Genomic DNA, 27,545 nt, shown 5'->3' with positions numbered 1-27,545 from the left:
GAGACCTAAAGGGGAGAGGAATAAGGCGGGCTGGGAATAAGGGAAGTTGGGGGGAGGAAGAAGTGGAGAGAAAGAGAGAGTAGGAAGAGAGATTGAGAGAGAGAGGATGGAGGAAGAAAACCCGAAAACTTGCGCAATCTGGGAATCTGTGTTTTCCCTGAATTAAAAAAAAAACATTTAACCTCTTTGACCAAGCTTTTGATCACATGCCCTAACACTGCCTTATGTTGGTTCAACCTGCCTGAAGATTTTTGAAAGTTTGAGGGGAGTGGAAGCAAATTGCTGTGGGGAGATTTGGTAAGGAGGGGGTGGGGGTATGGAGCGGGGGTGGGGTATGGAGCAGGGGAGAGGTTGCAGAAGAAAATAATTGCTAGGTGGGACAGAAATATTTTGGCAGGGGGGAGAAAATTGCTCTGTTGGAGAGCATAACTGCTGCAATCCAGGGGTTGTGGGGTATAGCGTGAGGGGTCAGCTGGGCTTGGCTTGGGTAAGAGTGGGTGGGCGTGGCAGTGGGCAGGTTTGTGCTGCATGAGTTATAGGTTATGAAGAAAAACATAAAGATACCTTATCAAAACAGAGTCTGCTTTTTCTAGGGTAGCTCAGGTTTGAAGCTAACAAAATTCAGAAATATGGAAAATACATTCTACGATCATTTTTGATGTTCGAATTTTTAAGTAATGTTGCCCACTGCAAATGTTTGAGTGCTGCGGTTTGGGGCAATTGATGACATTGATATCAGCTGTGGTACATGTATTGTTAAATAATAGCTAAATTATTGGCTTTGAGAGCAATTGATGTTAAATGAGAACTAACTGATTACTCCGAAGTACAATTGAGATGAAGTGAGTGCAATGATACCAAGTGAATGCAAATGAACACTACTGAACACAAATGATAAACTTTTTCAGGTAGGGGACAATCCTCTGTTTACAAGACCTTCACTTCAACAAAAAAATATCAACTCATCTAAGAAACTATAGGCCTGTCATGAAAGAGAGCTTGAGACAAGTATACTTTGTAATTGTATTTTTTTTTCACCATCTGTATCTAATCGTTGTGTGAGTGATGGTGTGTGTGAGGAAAGTGAATGAGGCATTGCATTTTTAAACTTCTAGGATAAGTGTGGAATAATAAATAATATTTTTTATTTTAAGTCCCACAAAAAAGCTTGCTGCTGGAATTATTTAAATTGGGACAATCACTCTGATGGTAAGAAAATCACACACCTCACATGTGAAACATATTGTTCACAGGCAGTAAGAAAACACATAAATTATTTTGATGACACCATTCCGCTTGAACTGGACTGCTCCATTCTCTCTGCAATCATGAACAGTTTGTGCGGAGGGACTATCAGTACCTTTTCAGGTTTCATGCCACCCTCAATGATTATCCGGCATTCAGCATCTGAGCAGAGCTTGGAGAGGACTGGTGTCCCTGCCCTTGCTCACTTGTAGTGATGAGCCACCAAGTGAAATCCCATCTAGCCGCCTAACTGGATCCAGGATAGTGCATGTATCTGCATGGTGCATCTGAAATATGAATACTATTATGCCGTGCTCTCAGCAAGAATGGGCTCTTCTGAGTATTCGTCATCTGGAAACTCCATCGACTACAGATGTACACGCGAGGACCCTGTCAAATAGAAACAATATGAATTAATACTGGCAAGACAAGAGTGTTGCAATATTATGAAGATGATCACATTTCACTCACTGCTGAAATTAAGACAACGTGACCAAATGTTATACGACATGTAGATCGTTGATATTTAACACCATCACCAGTACCTGTATTGTGCCAATCTCTTGCTCTCCAATGGTTAGGGATGCGGAAACACCACTACTCTACTTCACTTCTTTGGTCACGTGGCTTTTCCTCATATTTTGTACTCGCTTAACCTGCAATGGGGATAAATCAGACCTATTACTGACTGTAGTGGCATGTTTTCATGGATGCAGGGAATCTGGTGTGGGTGATTATTGGGGAGAGGCATCAAATTGCATAATGGTGAGTTGCAGTCTTGGATGGGTAGATGGAGACGTGAGGAAGTGGTTAGATACAATGTGGTGTGTGCAGTTGAAAGGTAATTGGATATGACCAGTTATGTGTCGTGGCAAGACAGAGTGAGGGGTGGTGGAAGTGAGATGCACAACAGGTTAATCTGATTAGAATATTAAAGCTCTTCCTGCACTTAATGCAGAGGTATGGCACATTGCTCCTGCTGCTGATATGCTTTTCCACTTCCAGCCATGCTGTGTTCAGATTTTTCTTCTCATTGCTGGGTCAGAATATCTCTCTCCTTTTCCTCACTGCACCCATTAGTGCATTAAGTGCTGTGCCATTAAAGTTTGATAAGGCCCAGCCCATGACCATTCAGAATCCATTGCAACACCTCTCTCCATCACTTTATTGTGTTAAGAAAGGGGAAATTAAGATTTAAAAAAAGCAAAAACAAATAACAGGGAGTTGATTAGAGGCAGACATCTGGAGCAATGATGAGATGCAAATTCACCTATCAGTGGAAAACAAGAATTTTACATACCAAAAGAGAAAATGCTGGAAAATCTCAGCAGGTCTGGCAGCATCTGTAGGGAGAGAAAAGAGCTAACGTTTCGAGTCCAAATGACCCTTTGTCAAAGCTAAAAGGCATAGAAAGTGGGAGATATTTATACTGTGGGGTGAGGGAATGAAAGATGAGTCACAGCCATGGAAACCAAGGGAAAAGAGTGCTCATGGCCACAGAAACTGAGGGAAAGGAGTGCTAATGGCAGTCCCCAGAGAGAATAAAAGGTGTGAAAGGCCAAACAGCAGAGCAACTAAAATCAGAGGGTAAGCTGTGATAGATGTAGGGGGGAAGAGGAAAGCAAAGGGGAGAAAAGGTAAGGACAGGGGGGGATGAGATCGAGGAGGGGGGAAATATATATATCAAGAAAGCCAAGAAAGAAAAAAAAGGTAAAAGACAGTTAAATGAAATGGAATGAAAGCAAAGGGGTCGAGGTGGCGTAGAGCTAATTATCTGAAGTTGTTGAATTCGATGTTGAGACCGGAAGGCTGTCGCGTGCCTAACCGGAAGATGAGCAACTGTTCCTCCAGTTTGCATTGAGCTTCACTGGAACATTGCAGCAGGCCAAGGACAGACATGTGGGCATGGGAGCAGGGTCTTGTGTTAAAGTGGCAAGCAACGGGAAGGTCAGGGTCCTGACCCTGAATTTTACACATGTGACTATAGAAAACAACGGGGATATACAGGTGGTATCTTCAAAATGGAGAAATAAGGAAATTGACATGTACCTACCAAAAAAGCCAAATCCATAGGGTGAATAATGTCAAACAGAAAGAAGTAGTATAACTGTCGATCACTAACATTTTTGGGTCCGTTCCACCAGAACAGGATGAGGAAGCCATTTACTCTCCCGAGTTTGTTACACCAGTAGCGGGGAAGGAGGCCATTCAGTCCCTCGAGGGGAGGGTATGAAGGGTGGGGGGGGGGGGGGGGGTGCATGGCAGGTCGGTAGGGACCTCTGGGGGGTTATGGGGATGACGGGTGGGGTTTCTGTAAGTGAGGGGGTGCTGTAAGGGAGCTTGGGGAGGCTGAAGAGGGACCCCATAGCAGGGTATCCTCACTTGGGGGTGTGGGGTAGTGCCCTTTTGTGTGAGGGGTTACATTGCCCATGGGTGTGGGTGCGTCGGCGACTCACAAGCTCACTTAGAGATCGGGGCACACTTTCAAAAAGATGGCCTGATCTCTGAGTTCAGCTCCCCAGTGCTAAAAAAAACTTTAAGTATGGCCTAAACCGGTAAGAAACTCCCCAGGGCCCAAAAAAGTGACTACGTGTCATTGAATAGTGGTGGGGAACTCGCCACCAGAGCCGGCAGGAAACCCCCGGAAAAACCCGCTACAAATGAACTTAGAAATGTTTTGGAACAATTGGGCCCTATGTATCATTGGATAGTGGTGGGGGACTCGCCACCAGAACCGATGGGAAACTCCCTGAAAAACCCGTTACAAATAAGCTTAGACATTTTCCAGGAGAATCACGCCCTATCACACTTAAGTATACTGATGACTACATACACATAATTTTACATGAAATTATCCCTTGGTCCCCAACTACCTACGTTTACCTGAACTCTGAGACACCACTTTTTCCACACAACATCTAATACTAAGTACCTAAATGAACGAATCCAGATTGTGGGCACTTCCATAACTTTTCTCTTTGCAGCAACAAAGCAAATATAACAGGAGAGAAAACTGGTAACGAGGATTGAGACAAGAAACACCGCTGACAAAGAAGATTTTGCCAGCTAACAGTGGGATGGCATCAGGGACAACGGAAAATTCTTGGGACTGGACTTGCACACACAGACCTCATGAGATGCACTGCCACCAATATGAAGGTTTTATTTAAAAAAATTTCAACAGTTGCTGTGGGTAAGAAGACTAACAGTCAGGGAAGACTTGCATTGAAATGAGTGGGGTATGGGCTGCAGAGAACACGCATGGGCCAAAGCTAAGGGGGCTGCTGGGTATGGAAATTTTGGAAGTCTGCCGACTCTGCACAGGCCACCACTTGGGGGGGGGGGGGGGTGTCAAACGACAGTTAGGTAAAGAGCTCCTAGTTGCTTGTCCAAAGAATTGTTTGTGCTGCACTTCCTTTTAAAAATTGGAAGGGAGGAAATGTAGACCGTAGGAGTTGGGATCCAAAATCTGGCGGAGAAAATGGGTGCCAAGGGTGCATTTGATGAGGATTAGGAGATATGGAATTCATAAGAGGAAATATTCCAATTGTTTCTCATAGCAAATCAGACACCGGAGGACCTAAAGGATGCAATACCCTCGGTACAGTTGGCCGTAAAACGTTTATGCCGTGACAGAATCTAGTTCACCTGGAGTACAGGGGATAAGTCCTACATTGAATTAATAAAAATCTTGGAGGAACATTTGTTTCCTAAACTGTTATTGATTGCAGAAAAGCTTTGGTTCCACCGCTGTAGTCAGGAAGAAGGTAACAGCTTTTTATAGTTTATAGCATCTTTAAGAAGGTTACCTAGATTTTGTGAATTGGAAACCGGCTGGCGAGGCGGAGAATCGCGCCGCTGGCGGGGTAGCGCCGCACCAGCGGGACGGAGAATCCCACCCAGAGGCTGGAACAAAGATCCACAAAATGTTCACCCCAAGGAACAAGGCTGCAAAGGTCCAACCATGTCACTGCTGTTCACAGGTTGGCACTCAGTGGAGAAATGCTGGAGTAAATCCAGTACACCCAAGAACTGTGGCAAGAAGGGTCACATTGCCAAGGCGTGTTGAGGTGCTAAATCTGCTCCTACACCAAAAAGGTGCAAGAAGAAAAACACAGTCAAACAATCTAATTGTGTCTTCTGTTGCTCTTATTAGCCTTAGTTTATTAGCTCTGATTATGTCACCTTTGCTCACGAGTCGCCAGGTGTCTTTCTGATACCGCCACGTGGTTCAAGCTCGAGTTATGATTAATAAGTCAGCACACCGCTTAGTAAGATTGAAATCAACGGTCATTTATTATGTACAGCAATCAATACTTACACAATAATCCTACTATCTAGATCAAAACCTACCACTACTGGCCAATACTTAACTTTAGGAAGAGCCCACCAGGTCAGGGAAATGAATGGCTTATCGAATTGGATCTGGCCTGCGGGATTCAAAAGGCTGATACGGGTCGATGGCTAGGAATCTCTTATCGGGTAGCGATCGCTGGAGTCAGACTTACTGTTTCTGGTCGATGTTCTTGCGAAGGAGAGAGAGAGAGCTCTGAACTTGGCCCCTCACTTTATAGGGCCCAGGGGCTTCCCGCCTCTCGGGGTGGGCCTTGACCCTGAGTCCCAAGTGATTGGACTTGTTCCCACTCACTGGGTTCGATATGCTCCAATAATGAGGTACTGCAAGAGCTTAAGCTAGGTATTTTGTCAATGCAGGGTGATCAACAATGTTTTTGGGCATATCCAAATCCTGAAGGTCATAAAATCAAAATGGAAGTCGATGTAAACGCAGCAGTACCATTATTGCAGAGACAATTTATCATCAAAAGCTGAAGCATCTACCTTTAAAATCATCAAATATAATCCCAAGGACGTACACCGAATAGCTTGTACCATTAAAAGGATGCATTATGGTGAAAGCAGAAGCAAATGGACAGACGGTAAACTTGCCTCTTCGTGTTGTCCATGGAAGTTTTCCGGTTCTGTTTGGCTGCGCATGGTCGGCTAAGATTAGGCTTAACAGGGAAACAGTTAATCAATTAGTGGATTCAAAGAACAACTTGCAACAACTTTTGAAGAACATCAGAACATAAGAACTAGGAGCAGGAGTAGGCCATCTGGCACCTTGAGCCTGCTCCGCCATTCAATGAGATCATGGCTGATCTTTTGTGGACTCAGCTCAACTTTCCGGCCCGAACACCATAACCCTTAATCTCTTTATCCTTCAAAAAAACTATCTATCTTTATCTTAAAAACATTTAATGAAGGAGCCTCAACTGCTTCACTGCGCAAGGAATTCCATAGATTCACAACCCTTTGGGTGAAGAAGTTCCTCCTAAGCTCTGTCCTAAATCTACTTCCCCTTATTTTGAGGCTATGCCCCCTAGTTCTGCTTTCACCCGCCAGTGGAAACAGCCTGCCTGCATCTATCCTATCTATTCCCTTCATAATTTTATATGTTTCTATAAGATCCCCCCCGCATCCTTCTAAATTCCAACGAGTACGAGAAGGTGTTCAAAGATTCACCTTTGCGAAAGGCCCTATGACTGGAGTTGAGGTACATCTAAAATCTCTCAATGCTTGAACTGTACCATACGCCATCAGGCCTAAAGTTGAAGAAAAACTAGAAAGATTAGTACGAACATGAGTAATTGAACTTGTTGCTACAAGTGTTTGAGCAACACCAATCGTTCCTGTATTAAAACAATTTGGCTCAGTGAGAATTTGTGGAGATTTTGAAACGACTAATAATCCAGTATTGCGCGCAGATCATTATCCACTGCTGCTGATTGAAGACTTGTTTGCTGAACTTCCTGGAGTGCAGAAATACAGTACAATTGATCTTTCACAAGCATATCTAGATTAATGTGGCTGTTGAAGACAATGAGTGGCACGGTAGCACAGTGGTTAGCACAGTTTCCCTGCTGGGTCACTGTCTGTGCAGAGTCTGCACGTTCTCCCCGTGCCTGCGTGGGTTTCCTCCGGATGCTCCAGTTTCCTCCCACAGTCCAAAGATGTGTAGGTTAGGTGGATTGCCCTTAGTGTCCAAAAAGGTTAGGTGGGGTTACTGGGTTATGGGGTTGGGTGGAGGTGTTGGCATGAATAGGGTGCTCTTTCCAAGGGCTGGTGCAGACTCGATTGGCTGAATGGCCTCCTTCTGCACTGCAAATTCTATGATTCTATTACTACTCACCATCATAATGCACAAAAGTTGTTTTTGTTACAGAAGACTTCCTTTTGGAATAACATCTGCACTTGTTCTTTTTCAAAGATCCATGGATCAAATTCTAAGTGGGTTGAATGGAGTGTGATGTTATTTAAATGTTCCACTCCTCACTCGTTCGAGGAAAACAGAGGGCGGGATTTTTCGCCTGACGACTGGAAATTCCTGCCCGAGGTCAACAGACCTTTACATGGTCCCGTCCCATCTGTGGCGATCTTGTGGCAGATGCGGCAGAAAAATCCAAACCTTGGAGAATTCAGAAGCTACCTGGAAGCAGTTACAGAGCCACAACCCAATAGATAAAAAGGAAAAGTGTTTCAAGTCATCCATAAATTACCTTGGTCATATTATCGGCAAAAATAGCTTACAAAAAGAGCCGGAAAAAATGTCAGAAATCGTCCTCAAAATGTGACACAATTCAGGTCGCTTTAAGGATTGATCAATTATTATTTTAAATTTGTGCTGAATTTAGCAACACGAGTGATGCCTTTACACACTTTGCTATGTGTCAAAAAGGCATGGCATTGGTTGAAGAATATGAGCAATGCAGACAGCCATGTGAAAAAATCTTTGCAAAAGTCAGAACTGTTGGTTCATTATAATCCCAAGCATGACTCAAGAATATTTTGCCAATATTTTGACTTTCTCACTCGTGGGTGGTGTACCTGTGACTTCACGTCAAGTTCAAAGATATACAAGAACGGTTCCAGTGTTGGCAAAGGTGATGGACTTGGTCCAAAAAGGAATGCTGTCAGGCATTAAGGAAAAATCCAGGCCTCAAGCCCTTCATCACACAAAGACTTGAGTTGACACCACAGAATGGAATTTTATAAAGGGGAATCTGTGTGATGTTTCCTCCGTGCTTGCGGTGTAGAATCCTTGAGCAACTGCATGAGGGACATCCTGGTGTGGAGAGGATAAAGGAATTGGCACGTAGTTATTTTTGGTGGCTGGGATTAGATGCTCAAATTGAAGAGAAAGTTGGGCAATGCCACTCTTGTGAAAATCTAAGGAACACTCAACCATTACAACCATTACATCCATGGGAATGGTCGACACAGCCATGGCAGAGACTACACATCAATTGTGCTGGTCCACTGGAGTGTCACATGTTCTTCATGATTGTGGATGCACACTAGAAATGGCCAAAAGTCATGACAATGAAATCAGTGGTGACTGAGCAAATCATTGAGAAACTAGACAAGATATTCGCAAGCTTTGGACTGATTGTCAGTGATAATGGTGTGCAGTTTACTTTGAATGAGTTTGAGGAGTACTTGAAAGGAGTACCTTATGCACCATAGCAAGTCAGCTCCATATCATTCAGCAACAAATGGATTGGCCAAGCATTCTACCAAAGCATTGAAGGACCAGGGGACATTATCAAGATGAAATGAAATGAAAACCGCTTGTTGTCACAAGTAGGCTTCAAATGAAGTTACTGTGAAAAGCCCCTAGTCGCCACATTCCGGCACCTGTTCGGGCAGGCTGGTACGGGAACCAAGTAAACAAATGATGAATATCTTACTGGAACACTGTACATGCTACCATGTAATGTTCACTCGCAATGCTATTGTTCAAGAGGAAACCACACAGTTTGATTTGTTAGTTCTGCCTAATACTTCAGAGATTGTCAAACGGCAACAACAAGCACAAATTGCTAAGAGGGAGAAAATCTTTAAAAAGTGAGAATTCAACCAGGGAGAAAGAGTGTTAGCTAGGAGCTACACCATCAATGAGAAATGGATACCAGCTATGATTTTAGCAAAGTCAGGTCCAATATCATACACCGCACAGATGGGTAATGAAAGAGTTTGCCGATGTCATGCTGATCAGTTGCTTGCTGCACAAAGTGAGTTTGCAGAAACTTCTCAAGAGGTTCTTACCTTGTAAAATCTAGAGAGCAGTACTTCAGAACAGAGACCAGAGACAGTGACAAATTCAGATTCTGAGGACTTTTCAATGCCTATAGTGACAGATACTGAAATACCTACTCAAAAAGTACTATCTACAGTAAGGAATGAGGACACTTCCGAAGTCACAAGTAACCAAGTTTAAGAACGCCGAATTTTACCAAAAAGGAATAGACGTCCACCACAGAGAATGGCTTATTGAATTGTATACATGTATAGAAATAATTCATAAGGGGATCTGTTGTATAAATGTTAATTGTTGTCATTGCACTAATGAATACATATACGTTTTGAACATATACATATAAGTTATGTATCAGAGAATACATTCCTGCCGGTTATGCGTCATGTGTAATGTGTAGTGACATCAGCAGAGTGTTTGTGCAGGCTTTGGGCAAATCACGATCTAGATTGTATGAGCAACAACTTTTAATAAATCGGTCATCGTGTTTTACAAGAATCCAGGGTGTGGGCACCTACATGAAAATGAAAATCGCTTATTGTCACAAGTAGGCTTCACTGAAGTTACTGTGAAAAGCCCCTAGTCGCCACATTCCGGCGCCTGTTCGGGGAGGCTGGTACGGGAATTGAACCATGCTGCTGGCCTGCCTTGGTCTGCTTTAAAAGCCAGCGATTTAGCCCAGTGTGCTAAACCAGCCCCTAACATCTGTTCCTCTTTGCAGCAACAAAGAAAATACAACAGGGTACAGAGGAGATTCTCCAGGATGTTGCTGGGGCTGCAGCGTTTCAGTTATGAAGAGGGGCTGGCTAAGCGGGAGTTGTTTTCCTTACAGCAAAGAAGGCTGCGGGGGTCCTGATTAAGCTGTAGAAAATTATGAGCGGCCTAGAAAAGGTAGATTAGAAGAAATTGTTCCCCTTAGTACAGGGATCAATAACCAGGGAGCATAGATTGAAGGTCGGGGCAGGAGATTTGAGGAAAAGCTTTTTTCACCCAGTGGGTGATGGGAATCTGGAACTCACGTCCTGAAAGGGTGGAGGAGACGGGAACCTTCACCACATTTAAGAAGCATTTAGATGAGCACTTGAAATGCCACAGCATACAAAGCTACGGAACAAGTGTTGGGGAATGCGATTAGAATAGATAGGTGCTTGATGGCCGGCGCAGAAGGGCCTCTTTCTGTGCTGTAAACTCTTTGCCTCAGTTTTCACCGAAGAGGTTACCAAAGTGGAAGTGACAACAGTAAACGAGGTCAAGGGGGTTATTACAACAGTTAAGATTGAAAGAAAAGAGGTAATAGACAAACTAGCCAAATTTAAGGAGAATAACCTAGATTCAGATAGATTGCGTCCATGGATATCGAAATAAACTAGGGATGAAGCAGCAGAGACACAAATATCTGTACATAAAAAATTAATACAATCATGAAAAGTGTCAGAGAACCTGCGGAAAAAAAAATGTAATTGATATCTTTAAAAGAAGCTGGAATTAACCCACGGAATTCTTGACAACTTAGCTTAACATCAGTGGTAGGAAAGATGCAGAATTTTTGTTAAACAATCAGAGGCAACTCAGCTAAAGGTGGAGAGAATATGATTTTTTTAAAAATCAGCTTGGATTTCAGAAAGGAAAGTCACATTAAACCAACCTCTTTCAAGTGCTCTGAAGAAACAACAGAAAGAGTGGACAAGGACAATGCAGTGGATTTCGTAAACACGACTTTCAGAAACCCTTTGTTGAGGTGTTACATAAAGAACTCCCCACAGAGGTCAGGGCATGTGGAGTGAGGGATCAGGTGGCAGAATGAATTGAAAGTCGAGTACAAAACAGAAAATAGGGGGTGGAAGTGAAATAAGTCTTTTGGATTGTCAAAAAAATGGGAAATGTGATCTGTGTTGGGGAAACCTTAGATCAGCATTTATATAAACAATGCTGGCTCATAAATTGGACGTATGGTATCAAAGTTTTCAGATTTTACTGAATTGTAATATAACTAAGTGTGGAGGACTGCACCAAAAATACAGGAAGGTATAAACACGGTTACTGAAGGACTGATAAATGACAAATGAAATTTAATTCTGATTCATTTTGGTAGCAGAAATAAGGACAAATAAGGCCACTTATGTCTTAGAAGGTACATAGGAAAATAGGAACATAGGAGCAAAAGTAGGCCATTCAGCCCCTTGAGCCTGCTCTGCCATGTAACTGGACCACGGCTGATCTTCTACCTCAGTGTCATGTTCCTGCACTGTCCCCATAACCCTAGATATCATTGGTATCCAGAAATCTATCAACCTCTGCTTTGAACATACTCAATACTGAGCCTTCACAGCCCTCTGGGATAAAGAATTCCAAAGACTCACCACTCTGCGACTGAAGAAATTCCTCCTGATCTCGATTCTAAATGGCCTACCTCTTATTCTGAGACTGTGTCCCCTGATTCTAGATATCTCAGTCAGGGGAAATATCCTTCCAGTATCTACCCTGTTGAGCCCTGTAAGAACTTTGTCTTCTCCATTGTTTTAATAAATATTTTTATTGAATTTTACATTTGTACGCTATACACGAGATGATTGAAACGGTTATTATTTACAATTTACATGTTTTTCTTTCTTAGGCAATCCCCCTCCCCATTCCCCTCTCCCTTTTTCTGTTATTTGGGCTCTGTCTTAGGCCCTTTCTTCCGCTGCAGATGTTATTTATCTTTCATCTTGTTTTGTTGTTGTCCCGATAGCTTTGTGGGTCTGTCTTTTCTCTTTCCCTCTTGTTATTTCTCTGGGTTCCTCCCTTGTTGGCCCCACCTTGCTCCTGTCTGCTTTGCATGGTCTTGTTGGCTCCTATTGGTCCCCCGCACCCCTCCCTTCCTATCCGTTATTGGCTTTTAACAGGTGTGGAACAGGCTAATGAATTACCCCCACACTTTGTGGATACCTTCGTCCGACCTTCGGATGGTGTATTTAATCTTCTCCAGGTGAAGAAATTCCAAAAGATCTGCCAGCCAGTCCACAGCTGTGGGTAGTGCTGCTGATCGCCAGCCGAGCAGATTCTCCGGTGGGCAATTAAGCAAGTTAAAGCAAGGGCATTGGCCCTCTTCCGCATGTGAAGTGCTGGCTGGTCTGATATCCTGAAGACTGCCACTTTCAGGCATGGATCCACCCGCTCCCCCACAACCTTGGACATCACCTTGAAGAAGGCTGTCCAGAACCCGACAAGTCTGGGGCAGGCCCAGAACATGGAGGCATGGTTGGCCGAACCTCCCTATCACCATTCACACTTGTCTTCCACCTCCGGGAAGAACCTACTCATTTGAGTTCTGGTTAAGTGCACTCCGTGCACCACTTTAAACTGCATGAGGCTTAGCCTAGCGCAGGAGGAGGTGGAGTTGGCCCTTCTTAGTGCTTCATTCCAGAGTCCCAACACTACATCCGTCCATAGTTCGTCCTCCCATTTATGTCTTGCTCCATCTAGTCATATTCTCGCCCTTTCTAAAAGTTGCCTGTATATGTCCCCACAGTTCCCTTTCTTCATACTGTCCGCATCCAGTAGTTCCTCCAGCATTGTGTCTCTCAGGGCCCCAGGGTACCTCACCGTCTCCTTGTGGAGAAAATGTTTGGTTTGTAAAAGTCAGAGATTGCAAGTCTATCACCCATGTAGAAGTCCCTAATCACTAGCGTCCCTCACCGTCCTGTCTCCACCTCTTAAAGGTGGCGTCCAGCATGGCTGGTGGGAAACTGTGGTTACTGCAGATGGGGGCCATGGTGGACACCTCGGTTAAGTCAAAGTGTTGTCTCATTGGGTGCCAAGCCTGCAGCATTGCTACCACCATTGGACTGGATGTGTACTTTGCCAGCAGGGATGGGAGCGCTGTTGTGACTAATACTCGGTGGGTCGTTCCCATGCAGGAGGACTCCTCCATCCTCGCCCATTCCTTGCTCGGCTCCCTTATCCATCCCCTCATCCCCTTGGCTGTGGATCCCCAGTGGTAGTATTGCAAGTTTGGAATGGCCAGGCCACCCATGCTTCTTCTCCTCTGCAGTGTTGTCTTGGATTCGTCGTCCCCCTCCCCCCCCCCCCACATACAAACGGCATAATCGTTTTATCTATTCTTTGGAAAAAGGCTTTGAGGATGAAGATCGGTACAGATCTAAACAGGAAGAGAAATCTTGGCAGTACATTCATCTTAATCGTCTGTACCCTCCCTGCCAGGAAAAGCAGGAGTGCATCCCATCTCTGTAGGCCCTTTTTGACTTCCTCAGCAAGAGTGGTCAGATTCCACTTGTGGATCCATGTTCAGTCATAGGCTATCTGGATCCCCAGGTAGCTGAATTTGTTTCAGGCTATTTTAAATGGGAGACCCTCCAACTCTGTCCCTCCCCCAATCGGGTTCACCGGGAATACCTCACTTTTGCCCAGATTGAGTTTGTAGTCTGAGAAGGCTCCGAAATCTTCAAGGAGCTGCATGATTTCCTTCAAGCCGTTCTGCGGGTCTGAGATGTAGAGGAGCAGATCATTCGCATAGAGTGAGACTCTCTGCCTCTTCTTCAGTTACCCTTCCAACCTCTTGCATCTCACAGGGGGATCGCCTGGGGTTCAATTGCCAGGGCGAACAGGAGCGTGGACAGTGGACATCCTGCCTGGTGCCTCTGTGTAACTGGAAGTAGTCAGAGCTGGTGGTGTTGGTCCAAACACTCGCCTTGGGGGCGTTGTACAGGTGTTTCATGCACGAGGTGAACCCCGTCCCTAGCCCAAACCGCTCCAGTACCTCAATGGGGTATTTTCATTCCACTCTGTCGAAGGCCTTTTCTGCCTCCAGGGAGAAGATCGCCTCTGGTGTTCTCTCCCCAGATGGGGTCAGTATCACACTCAGCAGCCGTCTGATGTTCGCAGTTAGCTATCTACACTTGACAATGCCCTTCTGGTCCTCTGCGACCACTTCTCTTGGCCAGGACTTTCGCGAGTAGTTTTGCATCTACGTTAAGCAGCGAAATGGGTACTATGCAATCTGCATTCTGTCGGGTTTTTATCTTTTTTGGGTATCAGCGATATGGTGGCCTGTGTTCGTGTAGGAGAAAAATTCCCCTTTCTCGCGAGTCTGTGACCATCTCCCTTGGGGGCGGGGAAAGAGCTGGTGCAAATTTTTTATAGAAGTCCGCCGGGAACCCATCGGGTCCTGGTGCCTTCCCCACATGCATGGAGTTGATACTCACCTTGACCTCACCCAGTCCTATTGGTGCTTCCAGCTCCCTCTGTCTATCGTCCCCCATGACTGACATGTCCAGTCCATTGAAGAACTGTTTCATTCCGGAGTCCTTGTTGGGAGATTCGGATGTGTACAGTCCCTGGTAGAAGGCCTCAAGTGCTTGGTTGACCGTTTTTGGCTCGGCTACCAATCCGTCTCTGCTGTCCTTCACCTGTGCTATCTCCCTTGTGGCTGCCTGCTTTCTCAGCTGGTGAGCCAGCAGGGGGCTAGCCTTATATCTCTGTGTTCATAAAAGGTCCCCCATGTCTGGCAGAGTTGGTGCACTGCCTTCCAGGTTTAAGTCCATTTATAGCTTTTTCCTCTCTGCCAGAAGCTCTTTGGTCGAGGTATCGGAGTGTCTTTGTCGACCTACAGGATAGAGTCGATCAGTTGTTGCCTTGCCGCCCTCTCTTCCCTTTCTCTTTGTGCTTTGTAGTCTATAATCTCTCCCCTATACGTCGCCTTCAGTGCCTCCCAGAACGTGAAAGGTGAAACTTCCTCATTCTGGTTGTTAATAACGTGCTCTCTCACAGCCTGCGATGTTTTCTGGCAGAAAACCTTGTCGGCCGAAAAGTCCATGTCCAACCTCTAATCCTGGTGGGGTTTTTTTGTTCTCCTTCTTCCTTTGGGATCAACCATACTTACCTGGTGGACGTGCCCCTGTGGCGGTCTGGGGTTTCCCTTTGTCCAGGAGCACCCAACGTGACCGCCAACTGTGTGTACGCCACATGGGTCTACCCCTGCACTCCAGGGTTTCCCTTTGTTTAGGGACCCTCCAATGTGGCTGCTTGCGGCACCATCTTGTTCTCTAAATCTGCACCTTACCAGCTGAAGCCAATCTGAAACCCATTTCTTTCTTATCCTTGTATTCCCCTTGTGTTTCCCCTTCCCCCCTTTGTCCTCTCTTCTACCCTTCCCCCTCCCACCCCAGGTCCTCTATCTATCATCTCCTTACTTACCATCCCTGCCTCTATAGTGCCCCCCCCCCGCCCGACGTTCCTTCCCTGCCGGGAGGTGCGCCGCGGTCCCCCTTGCTTTCGTTCTTCCTAGCACTTGCTTTCCCTGCTGGTATGGTAGCCCCCCTCCCGGGTTGATCTTACCCCTTTCCTATGCCTGCTAGATAGCTGTTCCCTCTGTCTCCTCTTCATCCTCTCCTGCGTTCCGCCTCGCTCGCGCTTCCCTGTGGCAGTACTGTCCCGTGCAAACATTGGATAAGTCCATCACAGTTCTTTTCTCCTTTCCTCCTCTGCTTCATCCTCAATGCTGTCTTATCTGCCCCTTGTCGAGGCCGTTCATCCGCATGAACTCGTCCACCTCTTTCTTATTCTGTAACCAGATTAGCATTCCAAATTTCACTCCGATTTTGCACAGGGCCGATTTTGCCTGATTGAACTCGGCCTTGTGCTTTGCCAGGTCTGCCCCAATGTCCTGGTATTCTTGTATTTAATGTCCTTCCCAGCTGCTCGCCTTTGTCTACCTTGCCCATCGCAGAATCTTCTCCCGTTCCTGGTATCTATGTAATTTGCCAATTATTACCCATGGCTGATCCCGTTGGAGCGATCTGTGTGCCGTGTTGATCTCCGGAGGCTTGGGGAATCTGTCCTTCGTGACTAGGTTGCCTGCATCTGGGCCACATAGTCCGTCGGATCCCTGCCCTCGATCCCCTCTGACAGGCCCCTGATCTGGATATTTTGACGCCGAGACCTAGTCTCCTGGTCCTCAACCTTCCCCTTCTAGCTCCCCTGGGTCACTACTAACCTTTTTATTTCGGCCTCCAGAGCCCCCCCCCCCCCACTGTTGCTTGGTCCATCAATGCCATTTCCAGCTCTCGGATCGTCTTCCCCTGAGCTTCCAGTTTCTTCCCCATTCCGTTTATCACTGTCTGCATGGCAACCAACGCCTCCGTCACTGCCACCTTGACCACCAACTGGATGTCCACTTTTTTCACCTGTCTCATCGCCATCAATTCCTTCATCAGGAACGTCTTCCATCTATCTCCAGGTTGGGAAGGGGGGGTTCTGTTGTTCTGTTTGTCGGTCTCACTCTCTCCCAGGTGCCCAGGGATCCCTCACCTCATGCATCCGCTGACTCATTCACCCGCTGCTCTTGGTCTTTTCCTCTGCTTCTTCCTTCTCTGCGGCCTCTCGAGCTCCCATTCGCTGGCATGCTGTAATTATTCTCACTCCCTTTCTTACTTGTGGGTGAAATAAGTCTGCATTTTTGGCTAAATTCGTCTAAAAGTGCCTATTTGATTGTATTCTGGAAGAGAGCCACCTGATGTACGACTGCTCAGCACATCACCATCACTGGAAGTCCAACTTTATCCTCTTCAATGAGATCACCTCTCATTCTTCTAGAGAATACAGATCCAGTAGGGCAGCACGGTGGCACAGTGGTTAGCACTGCTGCCTCATGGCATCGAGGTCCCAGGTTCGATCCCGGATCTGGGTCACTGTCCGCGTGGAGCTTGCACATTCTCCCCGTGTTTGCGTGGGTTTCGCCCCCACAACCCAAAGATGTGCAGGGTAGGTGGATTGGCCAAGCTAAATTGTCCCTTAAATGGAGAAAATGAATTGGGTAATCCAAATTTTTTAAAAAAGGAAAAAAAAATGTAAAAAAGAATACAGACCCAGTTTCCTCAATCTCTCTTCATAAGACAATCCTGTCAAACTAGAGATTAGACTAGTGAACTGTTATAACTCACACAAGACCTACAAGGTTGGAGTAATTTGTCTCCCCATGTGTCATGCTGAGTATGAGCTGCCCCACTCAGGGGGCGGGGAGCCCGAGGACATTCATGGGCAGGAAGAAGAATGGCAGGGCTATAGTGATTGGGGACTCAATTGTAAGGGGGATAGACAGGCGGTTCTGCGGACGCAATCGAGACTCCAGGATGGTATGTTGCCTCCCTGGTGCAAGGGTCAAGGATGTCTTGGAGCGGCTGCAGGACATTCTGGGGGGGGCGGGGGGGGGGGGGGGGGAGGGTGAACAGCCAGCTGTCGTGGTGCACATAGGCACCAACGATATAGGTAAAAAACCGGACGAGGTCCTACAAGCTGAATTTAGGGAGCTAGGAGTTAAACTAAAAAGTAGGACCTCAAAGGTAGTAATCTCAGGATTGCTACCAGTGCCACAGGCTAGTCAGAGTAGGAATGTCAGGATAGAGAGGATGAATACGTGGCTCAAGAGATGGTGCAAGAGGGAGGGATTCAAATTCCTGGGACATTGGAACCGGTTCTGGGGGAGGTGGGACCAGGACAAACCGGACGGTCTGCACCTGGGCAGGACTGGAACCGATGTCCTTGGGGGGTGTTTGCTAGAGCTGTTGGGGAGAGTTTAAACTAATGTGGCAGGGGGATGAGAACCGATGCAGGAAGTTGGAAGGTAGTAAAACAGGGACAGAAATAAAAAGCAGTGAGGGGGAAAGTGTAAGACAGGGAAGCCATAGTCAAAAATCAAAAAGGGCGACAGTACAAGGTACAGTGACTGAGGGGAGCTCAGTGAATAGGACCAGGAATACTAAAAGAAATAAAACGGGAAGTGAAAACTTTAATGGTCAGCGATGCGGCAGGTTGTTACATGAAGATATGGGTTCAACGACAAGGAAAATTAGGAGAAAGGTTAAGAGGAAATATAACTTAGGAGAGGTTACTGATCGAGGTGTTAAGATTCAGAACAGAGGTAAAAAAGCCAACATAAGTGTACTTTACCTGAATGCTCGTAGTATTTGGAATAAGGTAAATGAGTTGATGGCGCAAATCATCGTGAATGACTATGATTTAGTGGCCATTACTGAAACATGGTTAAAGGATGGTCATGACTGGGAGTTAAATATCCGAGGGTATCAAACTTTTCGGAAGGACAGAGTGGATGGTAAGGGAGGTGGTGTAGCTCTGTTATTTAAGGATGACATCCGGGCAACAGTAAGGGATGACATCGGTGCTATGGAGGATAAGGTTGAATCCATTTGGGTGGAAATCAGGAATAGTAAGGCGAAAAAGTCACTGATAGGAGTAATCTATAGGCCACCAAATAGTAACATTATGGTGGGGCAGGCAATAAACAAAGAAATAACAGATGCATGTAGAAATGGTACAGCAGTTATCATGGGGGATTTTAATCTACATGTTGATTGGTTTAACCAGGTCAGTCAAGGCAGCCTTGAGGAGGAGTTTATAGAATGTATCCGCGATAGTTTCCTAGAACAGTATGTAATGGAACCTACGAGGGAACAAGCGGTCCTAGATCTGGTCCTGTGTAATGAGACAGGATTGATTCAGGATCTCATAGTTAGGGATCCTCTCGGAAGGAGCGATCACAATATGGTGGAATTTAAAATACAGATGGAGGGTGAGAAGGTAAAATCAAGCACTAGTGTTTTGTGCTTAAACAAAGGAGATTACAATGGGATGAGAGAAGAACTAGCTAAGGTAGACTGGGAGCAAAGACTTTATAGTGAAACAGTTGAGGAACAGTAGAGAACCTTCCAAGTGATTTTTCAGTGTTCAGCAAAGGTTTAGACCAACAAAAAGGAAGGACGGTAAAAAGAGGGAAAATCGACCGTGGATATCTAAGGAAATAAGGGAGAGTATCAAATTGAAGGAAAAAACATACAAAGTAGCAAAGATTAGTGGGAGGCTAGAGGACTGGGAAATCTATAGGGGGCAACAGAAAGCTACTAAAAAAGCTATAAAGAAGAGTAAGATAGATTATGAGAGTAAACTTGCTCAGAATATAAAAACAGATAGTAAAAGTTTCTACAAATACATAAAACAAAAAAGAGTAGCTAAGGTAAATATTGGTCCTTTAGAAGATGAGAAGGGAGATTTAATAATGGGAGATGAGGAAATGGCTGAGGAACTGAACAGGTTTTTTGGGTCGGTCTTCACAGTGGAAGACACAATTAACATGCCAGTGACTGATGGAAATGAGGCTATGACAGATGAGGACCTTGAGAGGATTGTTATCACCAAGGAGGTAGTGATGGGCAAGCTAATGGGGCTAAAGGTAGACAAGTCTCCTGGACCTGATGGAATGCATTCCAGAGTGCTAAAAGAGATGGCTAGGGAAATTGCAAATGCACTAGTGATAATTTACCAAAATTCACTAGACTCCGGGGTGGTCCCAGCGGATTGGAAATTAGCAAACGTGACACCACTGTTTAAAAAAGGAGGTAGGCAGAAAGCGGGTAATTATAGGCCAGTGAGCTTAACTTCGGTAGTAGGGAAGATGCTGGAATCTATCATCAAGGAAGAAATAGCGAGGCATCTGGATGGAAATTGTCCCATTGGACAGACGCAGCATGGGTTCATAAAGGGCAGGTCGTGCCTAACTAATTTAGTGGAATTTTTTGAGGACATTAACAGTGCGGTAGATAACGGGGAGCCAATGGGTGTGGTATATCTGGATTTCCAGAAAGCCTTTGACAAGGTGCCACACAAAAGGTTGTTGCATAAGATAAAGATGCATGGCATTAAGGGGAAAGTAGTAGTATGGATAGAGGATTGGTTAATTAATAGAAAGCAAAGAGTGGGGATTAATGGGTGTTTCTCTGGTTGGCAATCAGTAGCTAGTGGTGTCCCTCAGTGATCAGTGTTGGACCCACAACTGTTCACAATTTACATAGATGATTTGGAGTTGGGTACCAAGGGCAATGTGTCCAAGTTTGCAGATGACACTAAGATAAGTGGTAAAGCAAAACGTGCAGAGGATACTGGAAGTCTGCAGAGGGATTTGGATAGGCTATGTGAATGGGCTAGGGTCTGGCAGATGGAATACAATGTTGACAAATGTGAGGTTATCCATTTTGGTAGGAATAACAGCAAAAGGGATTATTAGTTAAATGATAAAATATTAAAACATGCTGCTGTGCAGAAAGACCTGGGTGTGCTAGTGCATGAGTCGCAAAAAGTTGGTTTTCAGGTGCAACAGGTGATCAATGGAATTTTGTCCTTCATTGCTAGAGGGATGGAGTTTAAGACTAGGGAGGTTCTGCTGCAATTGTATATGGTGTTAGTGAGGCCACACCTGGAGTATTGTGTTCAGTTTTGGTCTCCTTACTTGAGAAAGGACGTACTGGCACTGGGGGGTGTGCAGAGGAGATTCACTAGGTTAATCCCAGAGCTGAAGGGGTTGGATTACGAGGAGAGGTTGAGTAGACTGGGACTGTACTCGTTGGAATTTAGAAGGATGAGGGGGGATCTTATAGAAACATATAAGATTATGAAGGGAATAGATAGGATAGATGCAGGCAGGTTGTTTCCACTGGCAGGTGAAAGCAGAACTAGGGGGCATAACCTCAAAATAAGGGGAAGTACATTTAGGACTGAGTTTAGGAGGAACTTCTTCACCCAAAGGGTTGTGAATCTATGAAATTCCTTGCCCAGTGAAGCAGTAGTGGCTACTTCATTAAATGTTTTTAAGATAAAGATAGATAGTTTTTTGAAGAATAAAGGGATTAAGGGTTATGGTGTTCGGGCCGGAAAGTGCAGCTGAGTCCACAAAAGATTAGCCATGATCTCATTGAATGGCGGAGCAGGCTCGAGGGGCCAGATGGCCTACTCCTGCTCCTAGTTCTTATGTTCTTATGATTGAGTTCTATATAAAGTCGGCCAGGTATGGAACCAAAAGAGCAGACCTGGCTGGGATCTTGTACATATAATTGCTTTGCAATAAACATAGATTTCTTTCGCTTACTCGATTCGGCCGACTAAATTGGCAACAAGGATAAGACTGGATTACTGTCGAAGCTGCTACACTTTCAGACGAACAACCACCTCCTTCCACTGCCAGCCTAAAGTTGGAGTCATTTTTTTTCCTATCACATAAATGCCTTTTGTTCAAAAGATTGGATGTGTTCGACACGAGCATAGAGGATTGAACACAGTACGCAGAATGCATGCGTTACTTTTTCTGGGCGAACACTAGCATAGGTGATGATTGACAGACAGTGATATTACTGACTGCCTGTAGAGCTCATAATTGTGGAGCGATAAAGAGCCTTACATATCCCACAGCTCCGGATACTAAGACTTTTCAAGAATTGGTAACTCTAGTAGCACAACACTTAAACCCTAAACCATCCATTATAATGCAGAGATACCATTTTGACACGGCAGAGAGGACCTCAGGAGAGTCTGCAACCACGGCTCTGAAAACTGGTTGACTTTTGTGAATACGGAAATTCTCTTTCTGAAATGCTGCGAGACTGCTTGGTCCTTAAACCTGCAGCAGGCCGTGCAAATTTTGGGAGGGAGGAGTGTAAGAGATCCAGGGTATGGAGGGAAACACCCTAGGTTGCGCCCCCTCCCGGCGAGTGTCCCCCACAAGACTGAAACCCTGCCCTGGATCGAGTACCCTAGAGGCCAGGTCTGCTGGTCAAGGACTGAAACGTCTCAATGGGATACCTCCCTGGAGTCTGTAGAGAGAGAGCCCAGGCATTGTGGGGCATGTGGACACAGCAGCCACAGGAAGCGCAAGGCACAGGTCAGCTACCCCGGCATCCCAGTAGAGGCAGGCTCCAAACAAGGGCTCCCACTTGCCACCTGGACCAGCCAGAGGAGGAGTGCATACAGTTGAATTGCATTGCAGCACCCCGAGTGGCCCCATCAATATATCTGTGCAAGTTAATGGTAGTGCAATGGTTAATGCAAGTTAATAAAAATAAACTATGAACATGGAACTAGATACAGGAGCCGTGGACTCAGTTATTGGAAAACAAATCCTCAACGGGATAAAGGTGGGGTTGCATCAGTTAGATCTGCGGGACATCAAGGCAAGATTAGCAACGTACACCGGCAAACAGTTAGCCATTGCGCGAACCACTGTAAACGTGGTAATTTTTGTGCAACAGTAGGTGCAACTCCCATTGATCATAGTAAAGGGTCACAGCCCCAGCCTGCTAGGCCGCGATTGGCTAAAGTGCCTACACCTGGACTGGCAACAAATTTTCCAAATGAGATCCAGGGGACTATACGAAGTGCTAGGGACGTACCCTGAGGTTTTCCAGCCCGGACTGGGAAAAATAAAAGGGGCCATGGCAAAGTACAGGATGATTCGGACGCACAACCAAGGTGCTTTAGGGCTCGCCCGGCCCTTTGTTAGTGAAAGTTGAGGCCAAACTAAGCCGATTCAAAGGCCTTGGGATGATTAAACCAGTGCGTTTCGCCGACTGGGTGGCTCCGGTGGTCCCAGTGCTCAAAGGAGATAAGACGGTCAGATTGTGTGGGGACTGGGTGGCACGGTGGCCCAGTAGTTAGCACTGCTGCCTCACGGTGCTGAGGACCCGGTTAGATCCCGGCCCCGGATCACTGTCCGTGTGGACTTTGCACATTCTCCCCGTGTCTGCGAGGGTCTCACTCCACAACCCAAAGATGTGCAGGGTAGGTGGATAGGCCACACCAAATTGCCCCTTCCTTGGAAAAAGAAAGAATTGGGTGCTCTAAATTTATTTAAAAATATCAAAAAAAGGATAAAAGAAGATTGTGTGGGGACTATAAGTTGACAGTCACCAGGGCCTCCCAGCTGATCGTTAACCGGTGCCCCGCATCGAGGATCTATATGCAAAATGGACTGGTGGATACTCATTTACGAAGCTCGATATGAATCATGCATACTTGCAGTTAGAATTGGACTCTGCCTCACATAAATATGTCACAATAAACACGCATAGAGGCCTATCAGAGTACACCAGACTGCCCTTTGGAGTGGCGTCGGCCTGTGTAATTTTGCAGAGAGTAATGGAAAACATACTGAGAGGATTGCCGTGGGTGGTAGTGCATCTGGGCAACACGTTAGTCAGAGGGGCAACTGAACAGGAACATTTAAGTAATTTGGACGAGGTTCTCTGTCGTTTCTCAGAGACGGGCGTTCGCATGCGGAGAGAAAAACACGTGTTCCACACAAGGGAATTGGTGCATCTGGGCAACCAAGTGGACCGTGAGGGGTTACGCCTGGTCATCGCGAACGTATGGGTCGTTCAACGCACTCCTACACCTGAAAATACCACGGATTGTGGTTTTTCGCGGGTGGATGAACTATAATGGAAAGTTCATCCCTGGTCTCTTAACCATGTTAGCCCCTCTATACCACCTCTTAAAAAGGAACCAGGAATGTGTGAAAAAGCAGCAGGATGAAGTGTTCAGACAAGTGAAAAAACAATTGACTTCCTCTGGCTTGTTAACGCATGGCGATCCCGCCAAACAACTAATTGTCACATGTGATGCGTCACCATACGGCATTGGTGCCGTCTTATCACACAGCATGGAAGAATGCAGAGAGAGGCCGATCACTTTCGCCGATACTAGTCGTGGCCAAGCGCAATTATGCGCAAATTGAGAAAGAGGGTCTGGCAGTTGTCTTCGCCGTGAAGAAATTCTAACAGTATGCGTATGGTCGAAGGTTCACAATCATTATGGACCACAAGCCGCTGCTGGGTCTTTTCAAAGAAGACAATGCGATTTTGCCCATTACCTCCACCAGGATACAGCGTTGGCCCTCCTGATGGGTGCATATGAGTACTCATTTGAGCATCATCCAGGTACCCCGATCATGAAGGCGGATGCGCTAAGCCGACTGCCTTTGCTGACGCACCCTCCTTCACCTCCCAGGACTGATGAGGTGGCAGCCACGCTCAATTCTATGGACTCTTTGCCTGTTTCAACGTTCCAAATCCACGAGTCGACACAAACCCACCGGTCCTTTCAAAGCTTCGACACATAGTCCTCTATGGGGGCCATCATAGAAGACTGCCAACAAGTCACAGGCATTCTCGTCAAAAATGTCTGAGTTTAGTGTAGAAGACGACATCCTTTTGTGGGGAGCGTGCATCATCGTCCCGGGTAAGAGCCAAGACCTGATCTTGATAGACCTGCATAACGGGCATCCGGGGTGTCCAAAATGAAAAAGATCGCCCGCAGCTTTGTTTGGTGGCCAGGCTTGGATGCATTTATAGAATGGGTAGCCCAACAGTGCACTGTTTGTCAGAAACAACAGAATCTTCGGTCAGCTGCGGCCCTTCAAACATGGGAATGGACAGGGCGACCTTGGATGCAGTTACATGCCGACTATGCCAGTCCCTTTCAGGTCTGATGTTCTTTCTCATGATAGATGCCCACTCTTAAGTGGTTGGAAGTCCATATAATGCCGTCGACCACCGCAAAAGCGACCATTGAATAATTGCTCCTGTCTTTCAGTATCCAGAGGTGTTGGTTACTGACAATGGAATGCCCTTTACTAGTAAGGGATTCACAGGATTCATGAAGGCAAACAGGGTTTGGCTCATCTGTAAGGCCCCGTATCACCCAGCTTCTAATGGGCTGGCAGAAAGGGCAGTACATACAGTCAATTGAGGGCTGAAAAAGCAGACTTCAGGATCAATAGACACGACTGGCCAGATTCTTGTTCTGCAATTGGACCACTCCGCATGCTGCGACTGGGGTAGCACTAGTTGAATTGCTAATGGGCCAGAGGCTTCAAACCCATCTTAGTCTTGTTTTCCTTGATATTGGCCGGAAAGTACGCCGCAGGAGCAGCAGCAAAGATGTTGCCCAGTTAAACAAAAGCCGACCAGACTGTTTGTACCAGGTGACTAAATCTATTTTCGCAAGTTTGTAGACGGCGTCCAGTGGATCTCAGAAACAGTCGTTTACCAGTCAGGGGCCAGTATCACATCAGGTTCAGGCAAAGGATCGTGTCATGAAAAACACATCGATTACATCAGGTCCAAGAGCCCAGTCGTACGAAAAGTTCCTCGGGAGAGGAAAATTGCAGTCAAACCAAATCCGATTCCATTAGAGGCTAGAGCACTACCTCAAGAGGGTCAAGACACCAAAATGAGAGCGAGGTCGTAGATATGGATTCCAACATAGAGATCCAGGTGCCGGAGGTCTCCAATGGGGAGCAAGCTGTGCAACAGCCTCAGACAGTACTTCCACCATGGCGTTCTGAACGGAAGTGCTGTTTGCCATCCAGATATACGCCGCCTGATCCGGCCCCGTAAGTGCAGGAAGCACAGCCACAGGCAAAGCAAGTCCGGTGCCCTCCTACTCCGCAGTGGTCAGAAGAGTCTTCAGACTTTGGGGGGGATGGATGTTATAACCCGCAGGAGACCTACAGGGTTGAAGCAATCAGTCTCCCCTTCAGTCTCACCGATTACAAGCCCCGGCTAAGGGGGCGGGGAGCCGGAGGACATTCATGATTAAGTACTATATAAATTCAGCCAGGTAGGGAACCGAAAGAGCAGACCCGGCTGCGATCTGATGTATATTGTAAATATAATTACTTTGCAATAAACATCATTTTCTTTTACCTACTTGATTCGGACTGGTCTGTGGCCTACTAAATGAACCTTCATTGCACTCCCTCTACAGCCAGTATAACCTTCCTTGGGTATGAAACTAAAGGGGCTGGAGGAACAAATGGATCAAGAAAAACAAATCGCTAAATTATTAAAAATAGCAGAGCCAGTTGATAAGATCATAAAGAGTGGAAACAAAAATGGAGTTCAAAACTAGAGGAATAGAATTCAAAATCAGGGAGCTAAGGTTAAATTTATATAGAAGCTTGGCTAGACCGCACTTGAGTACTGTGTGCAGTTCTAGTGTCCATATTGCAAAGTGGAAGCACTGGAGAAAATGCAGAAAACAAATTACAAGGATATTCCCAAAATTGAGGGCCCAACGACCAGGAAAGTGAGACCAGCCTGAAGTTACTTTATCTGTAAAAGAAAAGCCTGCAGTTCTTGGCGGTCTGTAAAATTCTGAAGAGATTAAATAGGGTGTGTGTGGTAAAATTGTTTCCATGTTGGGTTAATCCAAAACCTGGAGACGTAAATAAAAGGCACCTGTAGTGAGAGGTCAAATAAAGGACTTGAGAGCAATGTCTTTACACAGAGAAAGATAAGAATATAGAACTTTCTGCCACATGGAACGGTTGAAGTAGTTAGCACTGATATAATTAAGGGATGGTTTGAGGCAGAAAGGAATAGAGCATTGGGGACAGGGGCAGTATGGGAAAAGATATTCGAGTATAAACATAGATCAATGGAGCCAAACGGTGTTTCTGTGCTGGAGATTCTAGATAAACTTTTCTGAAAGATTTTCTTCAAAAATAAACCAACAACGAGACTCTGGGTTGTCCCAGCATCATCAAAAAGAAACAGAAATCCCTTTTTTGGAGGACATAACAAATAAAACAACTAAACTATTAAAAACAAAGAAAATGTATAAAATTAAATCATAATGCTGTTATCATTGCCTCTGTTGACCAAACCACCAAGGAAAACTTCAAACACACAAACGGATGCCTTTCCCAGCCCACATGCAGATTCAAAGTAATATGATTTTCGGGCTTTACACAACCTTACATGGCAAGTGTGGTTGTTTGGCGTTTAATTTAGTTGTGATATGATTATTTGATCTCACAATAATCTCACTTGCCAGTGATGTGATTGGTTAATCTCCCCATAAACTCACCTGGCAGTGATGTGATGGGTTGATCTCTCCATAAACTTACCTGTCAGTGATGTGGTTGGCTGAGCCCATCACAAATTAATCTACCAGTGATAGGATCGGGTGATCTCCGCATAATCTAATCTCAAAGCTATATTATTGGTTGATCTCCCCATAATCTCATGTGACAATAATGTGATGGGTTTAACGCACCAGAATTTAACCTTGCAGTCATGTGATAGCCTGATCTCCCTATAAATCTCACTTTCTAGTGAGGTGATTGGTTAATCTCCCCATAATCTCATCTGGCAGTGAAGTAATTGATACATTTCATAATAATCTTACCTGACAATGCTGTGATTGGTTGATCCTATCTAATTCTTATTTTCTAGTCATGTGAGTGGTTGGATCTCTCTATAATCACACCTGAGAACATACGAGTTAAGAGCAGGAGTAGCACATTTGGCTTCTTGAGCCTACTCCACCATTTGCTAAGATCATGGTTTATCTGATTGTGGCC

General features: G+C 45.6%; 1 protein-coding gene and 1 long non-coding RNA gene across 27 annotated transcripts in view; one reads left to right on the top strand and one right to left on the bottom strand.

Annotated features, from left to right (window-relative positions):
* The window catches only part of macf1a (microtubule actin crosslinking factor 1a), a 999,246-nt gene that overhangs the window by 144,970 nt on the left and 826,731 nt on the right, over positions 1–27,545 (top strand). The window lies entirely within an intron of this gene.
* Positions 1,160–27,443, bottom strand: LOC140429887 (uncharacterized). Its single transcript, XR_011949231.1, has 3 exons — positions 27,371–27,443; positions 1,791–1,901; positions 1,160–1,635 (listed from the first exon to the last, which is right to left on the bottom strand). It is a non-coding gene; the product is annotated as an uncharacterized lncRNA (long non-coding RNA).

This window comes from Scyliorhinus torazame, chromosome 1 (assembly GCF_047496885.1).
Source record: "Scyliorhinus torazame isolate Kashiwa2021f chromosome 1, sScyTor2.1, whole genome shotgun sequence".
Classification (NCBI taxonomy): domain Eukaryota; kingdom Metazoa; phylum Chordata; class Chondrichthyes; order Carcharhiniformes; family Scyliorhinidae; genus Scyliorhinus; species Scyliorhinus torazame.
This window is presented reverse-complemented; position numbering and strand designations above follow the sequence as displayed.